Below are 21,430 nucleotides of genomic sequence, written 5' to 3'. Positions count from 1 at the left end.
CATCTTTTAATAAGGCTAATTTGGGTGGCTTTCGCTTCAGTGCGGAATTCCTGATCTTGACATAAGACAAAAATCGACTGAAGTACTTGTGAGACCAATGTAGTCTGTTGAACAAGTAGGTGTGAAGAGAATTTAAGTGGCATGTTGAAAATACTTCTAGGTGAAATCTCAAAAAAATTGAAACTGGATTCTATGGGAAGAAATATTATGGGAAATAACAATTTCATAAGAATCACATAAAAAGAAAATTTAGAGATTTCAAGGTACAGCCCCATGGGTGAATTCGTTAATTCATTAGTGAAAACTAGAGCAAATTAAATTGTTCACCGTCAATGCATAGTAGGTATTGAATTGTGGGTTTCACTTAGCATGTAGTGGCACGAAGCTAAGATCATAAACACAGAAATTGTGTAACCATAAACCTCAGTGGTAATGTTGAAAGTCTCAAGCGTTACGTGTATGAAGCAAATAGGATGGAGAGAAATATTGAAGATGGTGTAAAGAAACCGAAGTACCTCTGCTGTTAAAATAAGGACCAAACAGAAAACTCTGATCTCATTTGAGAAGAGAGTAAGGTAGCTCATGATTAGAATAAATATAAAAGCCTAATTGGGAAGACAAGGTTTGTATATACCAAGTCAGTAAGGCTATTATTCAGAATCAGGTGAGGCTTTGGACAACATACAGCAGCATGCTTCTAGGGACACTTAACTATTAAAAGATGTGAGAACAATACCTGCCCCATTGATTAACCACAAATAAAAGAAAATAAATAACAAATAAAAAAAATTAATGAACAAAACAAAAAATTAACGAACAAAACAAAAAATATTTTTGGAGTTTTTAAAGAGAAACAAAAATAAAACAAACAAAAAAATTTGGAACCGAACCCGAAATAGACCGAACGTTTGGTTCATTTCGGTTGCAAAAATAATTTGAAAAAGAAAAAGACTCCAAAAAAAACTTAAAAATAAGAGAGACACAGTTGAGAAATAAGGGTACAAAAAAAATTTACAACCAAAGAAACTACCGTTAAGTGATAAGCGAAGATAGGTGAATAGGACCGAACCCGAGCGCTCGGCTGATTTCGGCACTCACGTGAACCGAACCCGAACGTTCGGTTCATTTCGCTTCCAACTTTTAGTTTTGAGAAGTAGTTTTTGGTACTGACTCCGATTCCATCATACCTAGTCCTTGTAGAATTTTATTAAAACTTGCTTCTGGAAGAGCTTTGGTGAAGATGTCAGTCAGTTGATCAGTAGTTCGAACAAAATGAATCTCTACGTTTCCGTCTTCTACGTGATCTTTAATGAAGTGATACCTCAATGCAATATGTTTGGTTTTGGAATGTTGCACTGGGTTATGACAGATCCTAATTGCACTTTCTGAGTCACAATATAGTGGGATCTTTTTCATATTGAGTCCATAATCCCGGAGTTGTGGATCCAAATCACTTGAGATGTGCAAGAAGCGGCTGCAATATATTCTGCTTCGGCTGTGGACAGTGAAACACATGTTTGTTTCTTAGATTGCCAGCTCACTAACTTCCCGTCGAGGAATTGACATCCTCCTGTGGTGATTTTCCTGTCTAAACCACATCCTCCAAGGTCTGCATCTAAGTAGGCTTGAACAAAGAAACCTGAGTTTGAGGGATACCAGAGACCGAGAGAGGTGGTTCGCTTCAGATATCGGAGTATGTTTTTCACTACTAGCATGTGTGGTTCACGAGGATTCGCCTGAAACCTAGCACAGTAACACACAGAAAACATTATATCAGGCCTGCTAGCTGTGAGGTACATCAGGGAACCAATCATTTGGCGATATAACGTTATATCGACTGCCGGTTTTTCCAAGGATGGTGTGAGCTTGGTGCCGAACGCCATTGGAACTTTGACCTTTGTATCTCCCATCATGCCAAATTTAGCAAGAAGAGTCTTGGTATATGCTTCCTGGTTGATAAAGATGCCTTCGGGTCCCTGTCTAATGTTTAAACCAAGGAAAAAGTTAATCGGACCCATTGAGCTCATTTCGAATTTAGTCTCCATCAGCTTTCTGAATTCAGTTGTTAAGCTAGGATTCGTTGAGCCAAAGATGATATCATCGACATAGATTTGAACTATCATAAGGTGGTTACCTTCCTTTTTACGAAAGAAGGTTGGGTCAACCGAACCTTGTTTGAATTTAGACATCTTTAAGAACTTAGTTAGTGTTTCATACCATGCCCTAGGCGCTTGTTTCATACCATAAACTGCCTTGTCTAGAATGTAGCAGTGATTTAAATGCTTTTCCTTCACAAAACCAGGAGGTTGCTCCACGTAAACCGTTTCTTCAAGTTCTCCATTCAGAAAGGCGCATTTCACATCCATTTGGTAGACCTCGAAGTTCTTGTGTGCAGCATAGGCAAGAAATATTCGAACAGATTCCAGCCTTGCTACCGGAGCAAATGTTTCTTCATAATCAATTCCTTCTTCCTGGCAGTATCCTTTTACCACAAGACGAGCTTTATTACGAATTACATTTCCCTCCTTATCCATTTTATTTTTGAATACCCATTTGAGACCAACGACTGAGGCATCTTGTGGGGTTGGAATGAGACGCCAGACCTTATTTCTTTCAAACTCATTGAGTTCATCTTGCATTGCTTGGACCCAATCAGAATGATCAAGATCAATATTAACGGTCTTTGGCTCAACTTTGGATACGAAGGAATTATACACGCAGAACTCTACTTTGGAGAATAGGGGGGTTTGCTTTGCCTTCACTTGAGATCGGGTTAGGACATTTTCAGATACATTACCCACTATCTGAGATACAGGATGATCTCTTGTCCATTTGGTGAGCGGAGGAAAGTTTGGATCATAGGATGGATCCAATTCAGCGTTGACCATTTCTTCCAACTCAGATTGAATATCGTCATCATATAACATATCAGAATTCTCCCCCTCGACAGATGATGAATCAATTGGATCTTCAGGTTGATTTGGACCTCCGGGTGCTACTGAACTTTTAGGTGTAGCCGGGCTTTCGGGTGCTAGAGGAATTTCGGGTGTATCCGGGCTTTCGGGTGTTACAGGACTTTCGGGTGTAGCTGGGCTTTCGGGTGCTATAGGGATTGAATTCTCCCCTTGAAACTGTGAGTCTGGTTGATTTGAAGAGAATTGATTCTCCCCCTCAACTGAAGTGCCGTGCTGAGGAGGTTCGTTTCGAACTGGTTCTCCTTCTCCCATTTGTTTGGTTGTATCTTCGACAATCTGCTTCAGACGGTCGATTTTTTTGTCTGCCGCCTTGGCTTCCGAGAGAGTGAATTTCTCTGGTTCATCGAATAAGTCTACGAACAGATCAAATAGATTAGCAATCGTGCCTGTGACTTGACCTGTTTGAGAGAAAATCTCTCCAATTGCCTCTTCAGTAGTCTTTAGTTTCTTGACGAAATTATCATCGAACGTTACATAATAAGTTTCTTCAATCTTTCTAGAACGCTTATTTAAAACCCTGTATGCCTTTGAAGTAAGAGAATATCCCAGAAAAATTCCTTCGTCAGCTTTAACATCAAACTTGTTACGATGTTCTTTGGAGTTGAAGATAAAGCACCTTGAACCAAATACGTTGAAGAATTTCACATTCGGCTTCCTGTTATTGATGATCTCATAAGAAGTAAGAGAGAAACGCTTGTTGAGATAAGACCTATTCTGCATAAAACATGTTGCAGCAATAGCATCAGCCAGAAATATAAGGGAAGAGAAGCAAAACTTAGCATAGTTCGGGCCGCCTCACACAAGGATCGGTTTCGCCTTTCGACAATACCATTTTGTTGAGGCGTATAAGGGGCTGAGAAGTTATGACTGGTTCCTTTTTCTGCCAAGAAGTCTTCGAATTCTTTGTTCTTGAATTCCAGTCCATTGTCGCTCCTAATGTTTCGAACGACTTTTCTCAGTTGCACTTCAACCTGCTTGATAAACATCTTTAGCTTTGGAGTGGCCTCAGATTTGTGCTTCATAAATAATAACCATGTAAAACGCGAGAAATCATCAACAATAACAAGAATATACTTGCTACCGCTAATGCTCTCGATTGATGATGGACCACACAAGTCGATGTGAAGCAACTCAAGTGGTTCAACAACTTTTGTGTTTATAATTGATGGGTGACTTTGACGACTTTGTTTCCCCATTTCGCATGCAGCACACAAGTGTTCTCGATTAAACTTGAGTAATGGAAGACCCCAAACATGACCTCCGGTGACAAGCTTGTTGATGTCTTTGAAGTTGAGATGAGAGAGCCTTCGGTGCCACAACCAACTTTCGTCTGAATGAGCTTTGGACATGAGACATATGGCTGGATTCCCTTTGATCGGTCTGAGATTTAGAGGAAACATTTCGCCTTTTCGATCTGATTTGAGAATGACCTTGTTGGATTTCTTCTCTATAATTTCTAAGCCTTCGTCGTCGAATGAAACTTTGAGACCGGTACCTCCAACCAGTTGAGATACACTGATGAGTTTATGCTGCAATCCTTCTACGTATGCCACCTTTCTTATTGTGAAGTCTCCATTGGTTATCATCCCATAACCCTTTATTGTTCCATAGGAGTTGTTACCAAACTTGACATTGCCACCATTTTGAAGCGATCGAAACTCCCTTAGCTCTTCCTTCCTTCCTGTCATGTGACGTGAGCAGCCACTGTCAATATACCATTCTTCGTCAAACTACTCGTCACTAATAACCTACAAAAATTAAGCAGATTTAGGAACCCAAAGTTTCTTGGGTCCACGTGAGCCTTTCACAGGAACAGGAATAGTAAGAGAAACATCAACAAGATATGTTCGTTTTATTAAGGTTGTTTCATCTTTTCTTTTAATAGTAAACACTTTGATTTTGTTAGAATTAGTTGTAGGTGTTTTGGATTCAGATTCTGGGGTATGGACTTTAGATTGCTTTCGGTCTTCCTTGGCTGAGGAAATCTTCCTTTTTCCTTTCAAGATCGTTGATGATTTTGAAGAAGATTGAGAACAAGAAGAATTAGAGGAAAAGAAATTAGAATGAGAGTCTTTCATGACTTGGGATTCAAAATGACCCTTTCGTTTGTGGTCATTGGAGGGACCGAACCTGGACCTTCGGTAGCCGCTTGATGACGAACCGAAGTTGGATTTTTGGTTGTTGTTGGCTGGTGGTCTAAAACTTGGTCTTTTATTATAAAAGCTTGATGGACTGAAATCAGGTATTTGCCTGTTATTACTTGGCGGACCGAAACTAGCTTTTCGGTTGCTATTGCTTTCGGGACCGAACCTATCCTTTCGGTTCTGTTCTTCGTGTGGCCCGAAAGTCTTTCTCTCTGACTTAGAATCTTTATCATGGTAAGAGTAGTGAGGATTTTGAGAGCGCCAAAACTGCTTTCGCTCTGAGAGATTTTTCTTGTATCTAAGATTTCTCTGCTGCTTTTGATTTTTCACATGTTTCGGTTGTCTGTGGATATTAGCTTTTTGTTTCAGCTTCTTGGCAACCGGTTCACTCTTCATAGATGAGGTTTCGCTTGTGGAGATGACTTCTTCTAGAGGAATTTCTTTTGTGCCACTTGTACTTGGTACGTCGAAGTTGGTAGGTTTATTCAGCGGTTCAGGCACATATCTACCTTTGGTCTTCCAGGATGTTCGCTCCGACAGACCAACCGTTTCGCCTGCATTGTCTATGGGTGCTGACCAAAAAAATTCATCACAACCATCTGCATTATCTTCGTTCACTATGGCAGTGAGTTCGGCTGTTTGATGTTCGGTTACTCCTGTGACCTTATACACCTAATTGGGAGTAGTTCTAACCTTCTGAAACACGACGACTTTTTCTTTAAGGGCTGAGGACTTAGTTTTGGACAAACGAGCGAATTCCACAGAATTTTCAGAAATCAGGTTTCTGTGGTTTTCGGGTTCGCTCTTGACAAACTCAGAACAGTCAACTTCAACCTCTACAGAAATTTCACTCATATCATCGTCCTCATTAAATTCAGATGCGTTTTCAACAACAATTTTGTTTTCTGAACTTAAATTGGTACTCAATGAGTCGAATTTTTGTATGGTTTCGGTCCTGAGTTTCAGCTTATCGTTTTCATCCAAAAGATTTTTAAGCATGTCCTTATGGTCTTTGGACTTTATAAAAGATTCTATTTTGTCCAGACCATACACATAAGTAGGATTAACATCATCGGAAGATACAACACTTTCACAGTTGTATGCTTCGGCATCGATTTCATCCTCCTTAAACTCAAGGAAGGGTAGAATCATGCGATGTATCTTCTGCCCTATTTCACAATTTAGATGCAGTTGAGTAATGTTAGCATAAAGCCTTTTAGCGATCAAACAAAAAACATTCCTTTGTTTTAACAATTTCAAATTGTCTCTTTGCAAATAAATGTTTTCATCCCTAGACTTAATTAGCTCCGACTCCTTCTGCTCAATCCACATCCTTCGCTCCTCACTCTTGGATGACACCCTGCTTATTTGGTCAGTCAGATTAGAATTTGTGACCCGTGTTTGAGTTAAACAACTATCTAGATTTGAGAGTCTTGAATTCAAGTTATTTAATTCCTTTTCATATGATTTTTGTGGAATTTTAAATGAGACAAAAACAGATTGTACCTTCTTGATCACTTCATCAAGTTCACTGATCTGCACACTAAGAGGTTTTGCTGTAAAGCACAAGTCCTCTCGCTCCTTGGCCTCTTCATTTCCACCATCAGTATTGTATCCCCTCATCTGAGATACATCGGTCACCATCAGACATCTTCCACTGGTTTCACCACCTTTTGCGACATAAGCCTTTCCATGAGAAGGCTTTCTCACCTCATCATCTTCTGAGTCGGTCGACCACACCTGTACGCCACCGAACTCGTCATCTTCTGCTGAACCCTGCACAATAAGAGCATTCATAGAGGGATTAGTAGCAGCTTTCTTCCTTTTAATCTCCTCCAGCTTTTTCATTAGAATTGCCTCTTCATATTTCTCCTCATCTTTCTCTGTCATTTTCTTCAAAACACAATCTTTGGCGTAATGATTCTTTCCTCCACAATAATAACAGCTGACACCAGAATCAACTTCCACTTTCGCCTCTTTCTTTGGTTCTTCAGTCTTCGGCTCCTCCTTCACTTTTTCAGAACTGTAGCTTCCCTACCAATTTCGGTTCTTATTGGTAGGAAACTTCTTCTTGATGAACCTTTTGGGATTGGACACCATCATAGCATAATCTTCTGAAGTTAGATCGTAGTCCCCCAGGTTCAGATCTTCGTCTTCTACTGCATTCTTACCTTTAGACAGAAGGGCCAAAGACCCCAAGTTTGAGACCACACTCTTTTCTTGCAACACCGTATTTTCCTGGGATTTCAGAATTCCCACTAGTTTCGCCAGTGAATAAGATTTAAATTGTTCATGTGCTTTAACTGTTGATACGATCGCCCGCCATTCAGATCTTAGACCATTTAAAAAGGTAACCTTTTGTTCGATCAGCTTTCTTTCAATGTCATGTTTGATCATCTTACTGAGAAGATGATTGAACCGATCGAATGTTTGTGTAACTAACTCCTCTGGCTTTTGCTTGAACTCTCCAAATTCAGACAGAAGTAAGGTCTGAATTAAGTGCTCCAGATCTTCATCTGTAGAGTACAGCTCTCGCAGCCGATCCCAGATTTCTTTAGCAGTACTACAGGAACTAACCAATCTAAACGTGTCAGATTGAAGAGCGAATCGAATCAGTCTCAATGCCTTGATGTTGCACTGAAACTTCTCCTTTTCGTCCTGAGCAACATCTTTCACATCTTTTAACAAATCATTATACTCCTTTTGAGTTTTAATAATTCTGGATGTTCCTGAATGAGCAAATGGTCCAGACACAATAGCTTCCCATATCAAATACCCATTATCTTCAGATCCAATGACGTAGTCTTCAAAGTGATGCATCCAAACCTCGTAATCTTGAGTGTAGAGAATTGGAATCTTGGTTGTAGATCCTATACTGTTTGAGATGTTGATGGGATTGGATTGAGAATCGTCCATACTTGATCGTTTAACCTGTTGTAAGATCAGACTTGTAATACTTAATATTATGGCAAGATGAATAATTACTGAGATACGTCAATTATGGAGTGACGGCTCAATAAATATCAGTAAATGCGGAATTAACCCTAATTACTTCTTTCACAGAAGAGATGTGTATGAATTACACAGTCTCCTGCTCTGATACCAATTGATGAGTTGAGAAACTCTTTGATCGTTTAGATCTTCTTACAGGTTAATCACAAAAACGATAAACAACAATATAAAACACAAGAATGAATCAAAATATGTCGAATGATTCAATAGCTTCAAGCCTCAGCAGAGCTCGATAAAGAACTTCCGTTGTATAGGCTGTTAGGGTTACAAACAATAACAAATAATTCTTTTAGAGTAATTGTCTTCCAAACTCATACGTACTAGGATGCATGCAAGCACCTATAAATACAAAACCCTAGATAAAACTCACGGATGGACAGGCCCAATCCGGAGACTAAATGGACTAAATAGCGAGCCCAAGACGCAACACTTTCCAGACCCTACACTAATTAGTCAATTAATAACTAATTAATCAAGTTAAGACACCCTAGGTCATGGAAACACTTTGATTCAAGTGCTATAGGTGTTGGGTTTTGAGCATTCTAACACTTCCTAAGTGTACATGCAACCCTAAATACCTTGGATCTATGTTTTCTCTATTATACATGCAAATAAGAACATCCAAGGTATTATCCTAATCTAGCATACAAAAACTATGAATGTAACAAGATAGAATACATACCTCTTGATGTAGCTTGATGTCTTCAAGCTTTAAGAGCTTAGCCCCAATAGTGTGGAAGCCTCAAGTGGAATCACAAATCACCAAGACACCTTGGAATACTTTAGAGAATATGATTACTTGGTTCTCTCTAGTGAAATTGGCTAGCCCTTCTTTAGTGTATCCACACTAGTGCCAATTTCACCAACCAAAGACATCTTTATATAGTATGGAGGATTAGGGTTAAACCCTAATACCCATGACCTTTCATTTCCTAGGATCCATGGGTTAAACACTCCATGGACTATCCATGAAAGCTTAGCCCAACCTAAATGAACTTGGCCCATTCCATATATATAAGAGTCCATATTTAATTAGTTCCTTTTGATCACTTAATTAATTATGAATTAATTCTTGATCAATACTAATTAAATAATATGATTCCATATTAATATATTAGAACTTATAACATATTAATATTAATCATAAACATACTATTCTCAAAAGATTATCCATATAAATTGTGTCGGTGAAGTGCAACCCAAATGGACCATGCCGGGTCGGGTCAAGTACATACCAAATATAGTTATGGACTTAGACATTAATCCAACAATAGGTACCAAAGGGTTGCACCTAAGGGTTGTATGACATGACATTAGAGTTTATGGCCCATGAACCACCCCTTTATGGAGTTTACGGCCCATGACCATTTCCCCATGAGTTTAGGGCCGTAAACTCATGGTACTAAGTTCCAAATTGTGTTTTGAGGTCTTACAAGTCATGATTGGGCATCAAATGATCAAGTCCAATCCTTAGGAAAGCATTAGGGGCATAATAAGACCACCTTGTGGAGTTTACGGCCAAATGACCATATTCTTATGTGTTCACGGCTGTAAACTCTCTTAGGGACATGTTTTGATTGTTGTTTAAGGTCTTAAACACTTCTAGGAAGGTTCAAGGTTGGCATCCAAGGCTTAGGAAGAGACTAATGTCCATTTTACCACTTAAAAAGGGGTTTACGGCCCCAGAACATCCTTGGACGTAAACTCCTTTGTTCTTGAGTTATTTGATGATTTTCAAGTGTTATCAAGTTCATATTAAGCACCCAAGAAGCTAGGGCAAGTGTACTTACAAGATAGAAGCTTGATTTGGTGTTTAAGGTCCAAGAACACTAGTGTGTGTTCTTGGTATTTTGAAGATCTAAGTAAAACACAAAATTGAATGGATGAAATGATGTATAAACACTAGGTGTTATGTTATAACAACAAATCAAGTTGAGAAACACTTACATTTTTGGGAGATCGGGTGAAAGACGGGATGATAGTGGAAAGAGAATAGGGAGTAAACTTGAGGGTGGAAGTTGGAAAATGGAGAGTTTGGGGAGTAAACTCCTATTTAAGCCAATGATATTTCGTCCCTAAGGGAGTTCACGGCCCAAACTCACTTAGTTTGGCCGTGAACACTAATCCAAGGCGTTGATTGTTCCATTGTTGTGACAACCCGGAATTTTCATTCGGTCAAACCCTAAAAGTCAATCACTTCATATTATAAGTCAAGTTCACTTTTACTTGTTTTTGGGAAAAATAAGTTCATTTGATTATTTTAATAATTAATCTTTAAACGAACGGGTGAAAGAAAGTGCCGTCTCGGGTTTTGAAATTTAAAAACCGCAAACACCTAGTGTCTTAGAAGTTCACGACCAAACTTTTATGTTTGGGTCGAAAAATCATCCAAAAACGTAAACTCATGCCTTAAGCATGAGTTTACTCCCCAAAAAATAGTCATTTTGTGTTTACTCCCCATTTACCAAAAGAGTAAACTCTAAAAATCGTCTCAAGTATCATCCAAGTTTTGTTCAAATATCTTCAATCTAGTAAGTGTTTCTATCCCTTTCAAGTTAGTATATCACTTAATCTAGTGATTGTACATCCTTTAATCCATCCATTTTATGTGTTTTGACTAGTTTTTCCAAGAACACCAAGAACACACACTAGTGTTCTTGGACTTTAAGTTCATTTCAAGCTTCCACAATGTAAGTACTTCTATCCTAGAGTCATTTAAAGCTTGCTATACATGTTTATATCAAAGAAAAGTCCCAAGAACACCAAGAACAAGGTGTTCACGGTTTTGGGAGGCTCCCAAAACTGTAAACACCAAATTTAGTGCCTTAGGGTGCTTTAGGGTGTCTAGATGCTTCACAATGCCTTAGGGACTTGTCTAGATCCATCCTTGATGTGTATATCACCTAAAAGAACAAGAAAGCAACCATTTATATGTGTTTACGGTTTGGGGATCTCCCAAAACCGTAAACACCCCAAAAGGTGTTTAAATGTCCCATAAAAGTCCCATGGTTGTTCCTTATGTCTAAATCTAACCTAGACTAGTGCCATGATTGAGCTAAGGACTTGAAAACCCCCAAAATACCAAACTTATGGGTTTAAGGTAGTAAACTCATGGAGAACCATGAAAAGGGATACCATAATCATGGTCTCAATTGCTTAGGCATTTGCCATTTCTCACAAGTCCATGTTAGTGTGCCGGTTAACCACACGCGCTCCACTAACGACTTTTGAAAATGCAAATAACACAATTGATATCTTCGTAAAATCTACTTAGTGAAAGCGTTTCCTCACCATCATTTCATGAATCGGAGAGAAACCTTATGACACTTAGATTTATATGGTGTATGAGTTCCTACCCATATGAATTTGTCAAACCATAATCACAAGACAAAGATAATGACAAATACAAAACCATATGGATTGAACTCAATCTTAACTTCTTGCCACCTAGCAGCTCAAGGGCCTGCCATTGCTTCCAAGTTGTTATGCAACAAACTGAGAACTCTAAGAACTCATATGCAAAGCCAACTTTAACTGGAATGGGCACAGATATGTCAACACGATAGGTTATAAACCTCAAGTCGTGTGCTAGTGAAGAACTTCAGGTTTTATTCTTGATTATTTCTTGAGACTTTCAAGACCTTTAAGACTCCCACTGTCCTCTTGACATATAAGACTCCCTTGTCAAACATCCAAGAGATAGTGCGGATTCTAATCAAGAAAAACACTTTACCCAATTGGCCTAAGTTGGTCTTTGTTTTATCCAAAACATCACAACTTACCAATTTCAAATGTACAAGAGTAGAAAACTTTTACTCTTACATTTGACAAGTGTTTTAAACCTTCTTTAAGACATGTCACTCAAATGACAATCTTGGAGTATGACTCTAAGACTTGTATTGGAACGAAGTATGACTCATCTTCTTGATTTAACCATTTCAACAATTCAAGTTCCTCTTCTTAGTCATAAGAATGCACTAAGATTTCCTTAGAGAACTAATTTTGATATGGTTTCTTAATCATTAAGATGATCACAAAAACTGATACTAAAGTACTCTCCCATCTTTTCAGATATGAGAAACTTTTATCCTTCTGCCTAATTTGATTCTTCTTATTCGCCCTGCCATACATTGGAACCTTTTCCAATGTCTCAGAGTTACACTTAAGCTTGTAAGTATAATCATATTTACTGAGCTTTAGTAAACTATGACGAATAGTCTTATCAATCTTTTGTGGTGGACTTAATCAGTGCACAAGAATGTGTACTCGATCCCTTAGTCCTTTACTTGACTCACACATCCATGTGGCCGAGTAATTAGTCTTAATTTTCCAAAACTTGAAAGTTCTCATTCATCATGCTATACAACTTGCATGATTCCAAGTTCCGGTCCAATTGAAACTTGGGTGATGAGAATCTTTCCTTATTTGGTAAATCTAGACATTACCACAAATGAAAGAATCAATTTCATATTTCCACTCTTGCTTTTAATGGAATCATATAAGCAACAATTTTTCCTCAAAAGCCATTGTAAGGATATTTTAAAATAAATAAAATCAAAAAAATTTTCTTTTATTTTAAAACTTTGCGGAAAAACTTATCCTTACAATCCATATGAAAACTTGTTGTTATCTATTCCTAAGCAATATCTCATAACTCCTAAGAAGTTGCTCAAGAATCCGATCTTCAAACTATGCGATAGAAATCCATCTAAGCCATCAGATTCAGCATATTCTTTCTTTAAGTTTCTTCACTTTTCTTTGATTCTTAAAACATCACCATGTGACCCAGTCACATCATGTATCAGGAATCTCAGAATAGAAACTTAACAGAGTTAGATAGTGGTCTTTACCTGAAGTAGAGTCAAACTTATTGACTTTAACATCCTTAGGTAAATTTGGCAGCTTCGCAACCAATGCCCCTTCCCTTGGAAATATAAACATATGGACCCTTTGATAATGGTACACGAGACTATCACAGACTTAGCTTTTCTCTTTACCATTTGGTCAACCGAGTTGACTATGGCCGATCCCTTTCCATTGGGAAGAGAATGCTTTACTGGATATCCAATGTCATCATTGTCAATGTCCATAAAGTTTTAGGAAGTTGATCTTAGCAAATAGATAAGATCGTTAAGGGTCTTGTCATAGTCTGTTTCATAGGTGTCCCAAAGGAACTCACTATGTGACTTAAAAAGTGATTGAACCACCAACTTTCTCAAGACTTTGACACCCAACTCTCCCGGCTTGTCAATATGTGACTACATCTCCAAGATGTGCTCACACCTAGACCTTGCCTTGCCAATAGGGCTTGAGTGACCTTAAACTTTTCAAGAACTTGTGGGTTGGGGAGAATAATTGGAGGAGGTGAAAGAAGTATGATTTCCAAAGGACATCATCTTCATTTAGGAAACCTTGTTTCACTAGATTTGGGAAGATCATAGGTGTCTATTACATACATCTTTTGGGAGATTTCAAGATAGTTGATTTAAAGTCCTTAATATGACACCCAATATGAAATATTAAGGCTAGGACCCAACAAACTATTTTATAACTTAGAAGAGGTATGCCGCAATCCAAGCTATAAAATATTTGAAGGTAGGTGAATGACGATTCACCAATTTCCACCAAGATAAACGAAATGAATTATTAGGTTTTAATTGGTTTTGAAACTCCTAGATCTTTGAGATTCATTGAACTTTTCAAAGGCATGTTTCAATCTCGAGTGTGCCCTTCAGGTTTTGTGACTGGGATGCCGAGGATCACAAAACAAGGTGTGAAGTAACCATGCAAATCACTTGGTACCCTTAATAAATTACCCCTCAATCGATGTGCCGGTTAACCACACACGCTCCATCGATACTATGATAAATATTAAGTCGCCCTTTACCTACCTTGTTAAGTCCAAGTTAGTGTGCCGGTTAACCACACACACTCCACTAACGACTTAGACAAAGTGTAAAGTGTAATTTCATGGGTTAGCACCTTATTCACATTTTTCCTAAGTAACTAAGATTGGGTATTATTAAGAGTTTAGTTACTTAGTATTATCATTAATACTTTTAATGAAGGGAGAATTCTAGTCCTGTCAAACCCGTTCGGCTAACGACCCTCCACCAGTCAAGCAAGCGGTGGGTGAGAGTGGACACCCATTAAGTTGCCATTTTATAGGCAACAACCTTATACCCACCTTATAGACCGGCTTCGTGAATGAGGCGTACTAGCGGTAAGACTGACTTTACTCTTATACATATATATATATATATATATATATATATATATATATATATATATATTATTAACTTATAATATTATAAAGTATAAGGGTTGAATTTTAACTTTTAAAATTCTAAGGGCTAACTTGGAATTAAAGTATTCATAAGTGAAAACTTTACAAATTCCAAAACTTGAGGGCAAGTTTTGAAACTATTCAAAACTAATTAATTCCATAACTTATGTGTTTAAAGTAGTTTTAATCCAAAAACTCTTCAAGTTCCATAACTTGAGGACAAGTTATGGAAGACTTTAAACTAATAAAAGAATTAACTTTTCTTTATTTTATAACTTATGGAATTAATTAAGGTTACACCTTTTTTTATTTTATTTTATTTTATTAAATGAAGAGACTTTTGGTCCTCCATAACTTGAGGACAAGTTATGGAGTCATAAAACCATTTAATTAGAACTAGACTCTTCATTTTTGTAACCTTTGCCAATTTTTATGAGTTTTATGATTCTTAAATGTGACTTTTCATATAACTTGAGGACAAGTTACAAAAACACATTTTAGAATCAATTCTTAGATTAATTTGGATTAAAACCAACTATCACATAATTTTATTCATTAATCTAAATTCACTCATAAAACAAGGTAACACAAAAAACTTTTGGTGATCCATAACTTATTCTTAAGTTATGGAATCCTTTAAAACATTAACACCAAATTTTGTAACTCCAAAAAAAAACTTTGAATCATTTTTTTTTAAAAACCTTTTCATATCCATAACTTATGGAGGTTTCAAAAAATAAGACTCTTTAGATCAAACTTTTAAAACTAATAAAATAATCATATTATTTTATCTTTTATTAAATTTGACCTAATTCAACTCATAAAGCAAATTATTCAAATTTTACAAATAATTAGTTTTTCACAAGAACAAGTAATTATCTTAAAATTTGACAAACTTCATGTTTTTTTTTTCAACTTTGAAAATAAAATATTTGCATCAATATAACAGAAAACAACCCGTGGCTCTGATACCACTGTTGGGTTTTGAGCATTCTAACACTTTCTAAGTGTACATGCAACCCTAAATACCTTGGATCTATGTTTTCTCTATTATACATGCAAATAAGAACATCCAAGGTATTATCCTAATCTAGCATACAAAAACTATGAATGTAACAAGATAGAATACATACCTCTTGATGTAGCTTGATGTCTTCAAGCTTTAAGAGCTTAGCCCCAATAGTGTGGAAGCCTCAAGTGGAATCACAAATCACCAAGACACCTTGGAATACTTTAGAGAATATGATTACTTGGTTCTCTCTAGTGAAATTGGCTAGCCCTTCTTTAGTGTATCCACACTAGTGCCAATTTCACCAACCAAAGACATCTTTATATAATATGGAGGATTAGGGTTAAACCCTAATACCCATGACCTTTCATTTCCTAGGATCCATGGGTTAAACACTCCATGGACTATCCATGAAAGCTTAGCCCAACCTAAATGAACTTGGCCCATTCCATATATATAAGAGTCCATATTTAATTAGTTCCTTTTGATCACTTAATTAATTATGAATTAATTCTTGATCAATACTAATTAAATAATATGATTCCATATTAATATATTAGAACTTATAACATCAGTATTGTATCCCCTCATCTGAGATACATCGGTCACCATCAGACATCTTCCACTGGTTTCACCACCTTTTGCGACATAAGCCTTTCCATGAGAAGGCTTTCTCACCTCATCATCTTCTGAGTCGGTCGACCACACCTGTACGCCACCGAACTCGTCATCTTCTGCTGAACCCTGCACAATAAGAGCATTCATAGAGGGATTAGTAGCAGCTTTCTTCCTTTTAATCTCCTCCAGCTTTTTCATTAGAATTGCCTCTTCATATTTCTCCTCATCTTTCTCTGTCATTTTCTTCAAAACACAATCTTTGGCGTAATGATTCTTTCCTCCACAATAATAACAGCTGACACCAGAATCAACTTCCACTTTCGCCTCTTTCTTTGGTTCTTCAGTCTTCGGCTCCTCCTTCACTTTTTCAGAACTGTAGCTTCCCTACCAATTTCGGTTCTTATTGGTAGGAAACTTCTTCTTGATGAACCTTTTGGGATTGGACACCATCATAGCATAATCTTCTGAAGTTAGATCGTAGTCCCCCAGGTTCAGATCTTCGTCTTCTACTGCATTCTTACCTTTAGACAGAAGGGCCAAAGACCCCAAGTTTGAGACCACACTCTTTTCTTGCAACACCGTATTTTCCTGGGATTTCAGAATTCCCACTAGTTTCGCCAGTGAATAAGATTTAAATTGTTCATGTGCTTTAACTGTTGATACGATCGCCCGCCATTCAGATCTTAGACCATTTAAAAAGGTAACCTTTTGTTCGATCAGCTTTCTTTCAATGTCATGTTTGATCATCTTACTGAGAAGATGATTGAACCGATCGAATGTTTGTGTAACTAACTCCTCTGGCTTTTGCTTGAACTCTCCAAATTCAGACAGAAGTAAGGTCTGAATTAAGTGCTCCAGATCTTCATCTGTAGAGTACAGCTCTCGCAGCCGATCCCAGATTTCTTTAGCAGTACTACAGGAACTAACCAATCTAAACGTGTCAGATTGAAGAGCGAATCGAATCAGTCTCAATGCCTTGATGTTGCACTGAAACTTCTCCTTTTCGTCCTGAGCAACATCTTTCACATCTTTTAACAAATCATTATACTCCTTTTGAGTTTTAATAATTCTGGATGTTCCTGAATGAGCAAATGGTCCAGACACAATAGCTTCCCATATCAAATACCCATTATCTTCAGATCCAATGACGTAGTCTTCAAAGTGATGCATCCAAACCTCGTAATCTTGAGTGTAGAGAATTGGAATCTTGGTTGTAGATCCTATACTGTTTGAGATGTTGATGGGATTGGATTGAGAATCGTCCATACTTGATCGTTTAACCTGTTGTAAGATCAGACTTGTAATACTTAATATTATGGCAAGATGAATAATTACTGAGATACGTCAATTATGGAGTGACGGCTCAATAAATATCAGTAAATGCGGAATTAACCCTAATTACTTCTTTCACAGAAGAGATGTGTATGAATTACACAGTCTCCTGCTCTGATACCAATTGATGAGTTGAGAAACTCTTTGATCGTTTAGATCTTCTTACAGGTTAATCACAAAAACGATAAACAACAATATAAAACACAAGAATGAATCAAAATATGTCGAATGATTCAATAGCTTCAAGCCTCAGCAGAGCTCGATAAAGAACTTCCGTTGTATAGGCTGTTAGGGTTACAAACAATAACAAATAATTCTTTTAGAGTAATTGTCTTCCAAACTCATACGTACTAGGATGCATGCAAGCACCTATAAATACAAAACCCTAGATAAAACTCACGGATGGACAGGCCCAATCCGGAGACTAAATGGACTAAATAGCGAGCCCAAGACGCAACACTTTCCAGACCCTACACTAATTAGTCAATTAATAACTAATTAATCAAGTTAAGACACCCTAGGTCATGGAAACACTTTGATTCAAGTGCTATAGGTGTTGGGTTTTGAGCATTCTAACACTTCCTAAGTGTACATGCAACCCTAAATACCTTGGATCTATGTTTTCTCTATTATACATGCAAATAAGAACATCCAAGGTATTATCCTAATCTAGCATACAAAAACTATGAATGTAACAAGATAGAATACATACCTCTTGATGTAGCTTGATGTCTTCAAGCTTTAAGAGCTTAGCCCCAATAGTGTGGAAGCCTCAAGTGGAATCACAAATCACCAAGACACCTTGGAATACTTTAGAGAATATGATTACTTGGTTCTCTCTAGTGAAATTGGCTAGCCCTTCTTTAGTGTATCCACACTAGTGCCAATTTCACCAACCAAAGACATCTTTATATAGTATGGAGGATTAGGGTTAAACCCTAATACCCATGACCTTTCATTTCCTAGGATCCATGGGTTAAACACTCCATGGACTATCCATGAAAGCTTAGCCCAACCTAAATGAACTTGGCCCATTCCATATATATAAGAGTCCATATTTAATTAGTTCCTTTTGATCACTTAATTAATTATGAATTAATTCTTGATCAATACTAATTAAATAATATGATTCCATATTAATATATTAGAACTTATAACATATTAATATTAATCATAAACATACTATTCTCAAAAGATTATCCATATAAATTGTGTCGGTGAAGTGCAACCCAAATGGACCATGCCGGGTCGGGTCAAGTACATACCAAATATAGTTATGGACTTAGACATTAATCCAACAATAGGTACCAAAGGGTTGCACCTAAGGGTTGTATGACATGACATTAGAGTTTATGGCCCATGAACCACCCCTTTATGGAGTTTACGGCCCATGACCATTTCCCCATGAGTTTAGGGCCGTAAACTCATGGTACTAAGTTCCAAATTGTGTTTTGAGGTCTTACAAGTCATGATTGGGCATCAAATGATCAAGTCCAATCCTTAGGAAAGCATTAGGGGCATAATAAGACCACCTTGTGGAGTTTACGGCCAAATGACCATATTCTTATGTGTTCACGGCTGTAAACTCTCTTAGGGACATGTTTTGATTGTTGTTTAAGGTCTTAAACACTTCTAGGAAGGTTCAAGGTTGGCATCCAAGGCTTAGGAAGAGACTAATGTCCATTTTACCACTTAAAAAGGGGTTTACGGCCCCAGAACATCCTTGGACGTAAACTCCTTTGTTCTTGAGTTATTTGATGATTTTCAAGTGTTATCAAGTTCATATTAAGCACCCAAGAAGCTAGGGCAAGTGTACTTACAAGATAGAAGCTTGATTTGGTGTTTAAGGTCCAAGAACACTAGTGTGTGTTCTTGGTATTTTGAAGATCTAAGTAAAACACAAAATTGAATGGATGAAATGATGTATAAACACTAGGTGTTATGTTATAACAACAAATCAAGTTGAGAAACACTTACATTTTTGGGAGATCGGGTGAAAGACGGGATGATAGTGGAAAGAGAATAGGGAGTAAACTTGAGGGTGGAAGTTGGAAAATGGAGAGTTTGGGGAGTAAACTCCTATTTAAGCCAATGATATTTCGTCCCTAAGGGAGTTCACGGCCCAAACTCACTTAGTTTGGCCGTGAACACTAATCCAAGGCGTTGATTGTTCCATTGTTGTGACAACCCGGAATTTTCATTCGGTCAAACCCTAAAAGTCAATCACTTCATATTATAAGTCAAGTTCACTTTTACTTGTTTTTGGGAAAAATAAGTTCATTTGATTATTTTAATAATTAATCTTTAAACGAACGGGTGAAAGAAAGTGCCGTCTCGGGTTTTGAAATTTAAAAACCGCAAACACCTAGTGTCTTAGAAGTTCACGACCAAACTTTTATGTTTGGGTCGAAAAATCATCCAAAAACGTAAACTCATGCCTTAAGCATGAGTTTACTCCCCAAAAAATAGTCATTTTGTGTTTACTCCCCATTTACCAAAAGAGTAAACTCTAAAAATCGTCTCAAGTATCATCCAAGTTTTGTTCAAATATCTTCAATCTAGTAAGTGTTTCTATCCCTTTCAAGTTAGTATATCACTTAATCTAGTGATTGTACATCCTTTAATCCATCCATTTTATGTGTTTTGACTAGTTTTTCCAAGAACACCAAGAACACACACTAGTGTTCTTGGACTTTAAGTTCATTTCAAGCTTCCACAATGTAAGTACTTCTATCCTAGAGTCATTTAAAGCTTGCTATACATGTTTATATCAAAGAAAAGTCCCAAGAACACCAAGAACAAGGTGTTCACGGTTTTGGGAGGCTCCCAAAACTGTAAACACCAAATTTAGTGCCTTAGGGTGCTTTAGGGTGTCTAGATGCTTCACAATGCCTTAGGGACTTGTCTAGATCCATCCTTGATGTGTATATCACCTAAAAGAACAAGAAAGCAACCATTTATATGTGTTTACGGTTTGGGGATCTCCCAAAACCGTAAACACCCCAAAAGGTGTTTAAATGTCCCATAAAAGTCCCATGGTTGTTCCTTATGTCTAAATCTAACCTAGACTAGTGCCATGATTGAGCTAAGGACTTGAAAACCCCCAAAATACCAAACTTATGGGTTTAAGGTAGTAAACTCATGGAGAACCATGAAAAGGGATACCATAATCATGGTCTCAATTGCTTAGGCATTTGCCATTTCTCACAAGTCCATGTTAGTGTGCCGGTTAACCACACGCGCTCCACTAACGACTTTTGAAAATGCAAATAACACAATTGATATCTTCGTAAAATCTACTTAGTGAAAGCGTTTCCTCACCATCATTTCATGAATCGGAGAGAAACCTTATGACACTTAGATTTATATGGTGTATGAGTTCCTACCCATATGAATTTGTCAAACCATAATCACAAGACAAAGATAATGACAAATACAAAACCATATGGATTGAACTCAATCTTAACTTCTTGCCACCTAGCAGCTCAAGGGCCTGCCATTGCTTCCAAGTTGTTATGCAACAAACTGAGAACTCTAAGAACTCATATGCAAAGCCAACTTTAACTGGAATGGGCACAGATATGTCAACACGATAGGTTATAAACCTCAAGTCGTGTGCTAGTGAAGAACTTCAGGTTTTATTCTTGATTATTTCTTGAGACTTTCAAGACCTTTAAGACTCCCACTGTCCTCTTGACATATAAGACTCCCTTGTCAAACATCCAAGAGATAGTGCGGATTCTAATCAAGAAAAACACTTTACCCAATTGGCCTAAGTTGGTCTTTGTTTTATCCAAAACATCACAACTTACCAATTTCAAATGTACAAGAGTAGAAAACTTTTACTCTTACATTTGACAAGTGTTTTAAACCTTCTTTAAGACATGTCACTCAAATGACAATCTTGGAGTATGACTCTAAGACTTGTATTGGAACGAAGTATGACTCATCTTCTTGATTTAACCATTTCAACAATTCAAGTTCCTCTTCTTAGTCATAAGAATGCACTAAGATTTCCTTAGAGAACTAATTTTGATATGGTTTCTTAATCATT

Source organism: Lactuca serriola, chromosome 1 (genome assembly GCF_051521515.1).
Source record: "Lactuca serriola cultivar US96UC23 chromosome 1, Lser_US96UC23_V15, whole genome shotgun sequence".
NCBI classification, from domain to species: Eukaryota; Viridiplantae; Streptophyta; class Magnoliopsida; order Asterales; family Asteraceae; genus Lactuca; species Lactuca serriola.
Note: the sequence above shows the minus strand (reverse complement) of the source record.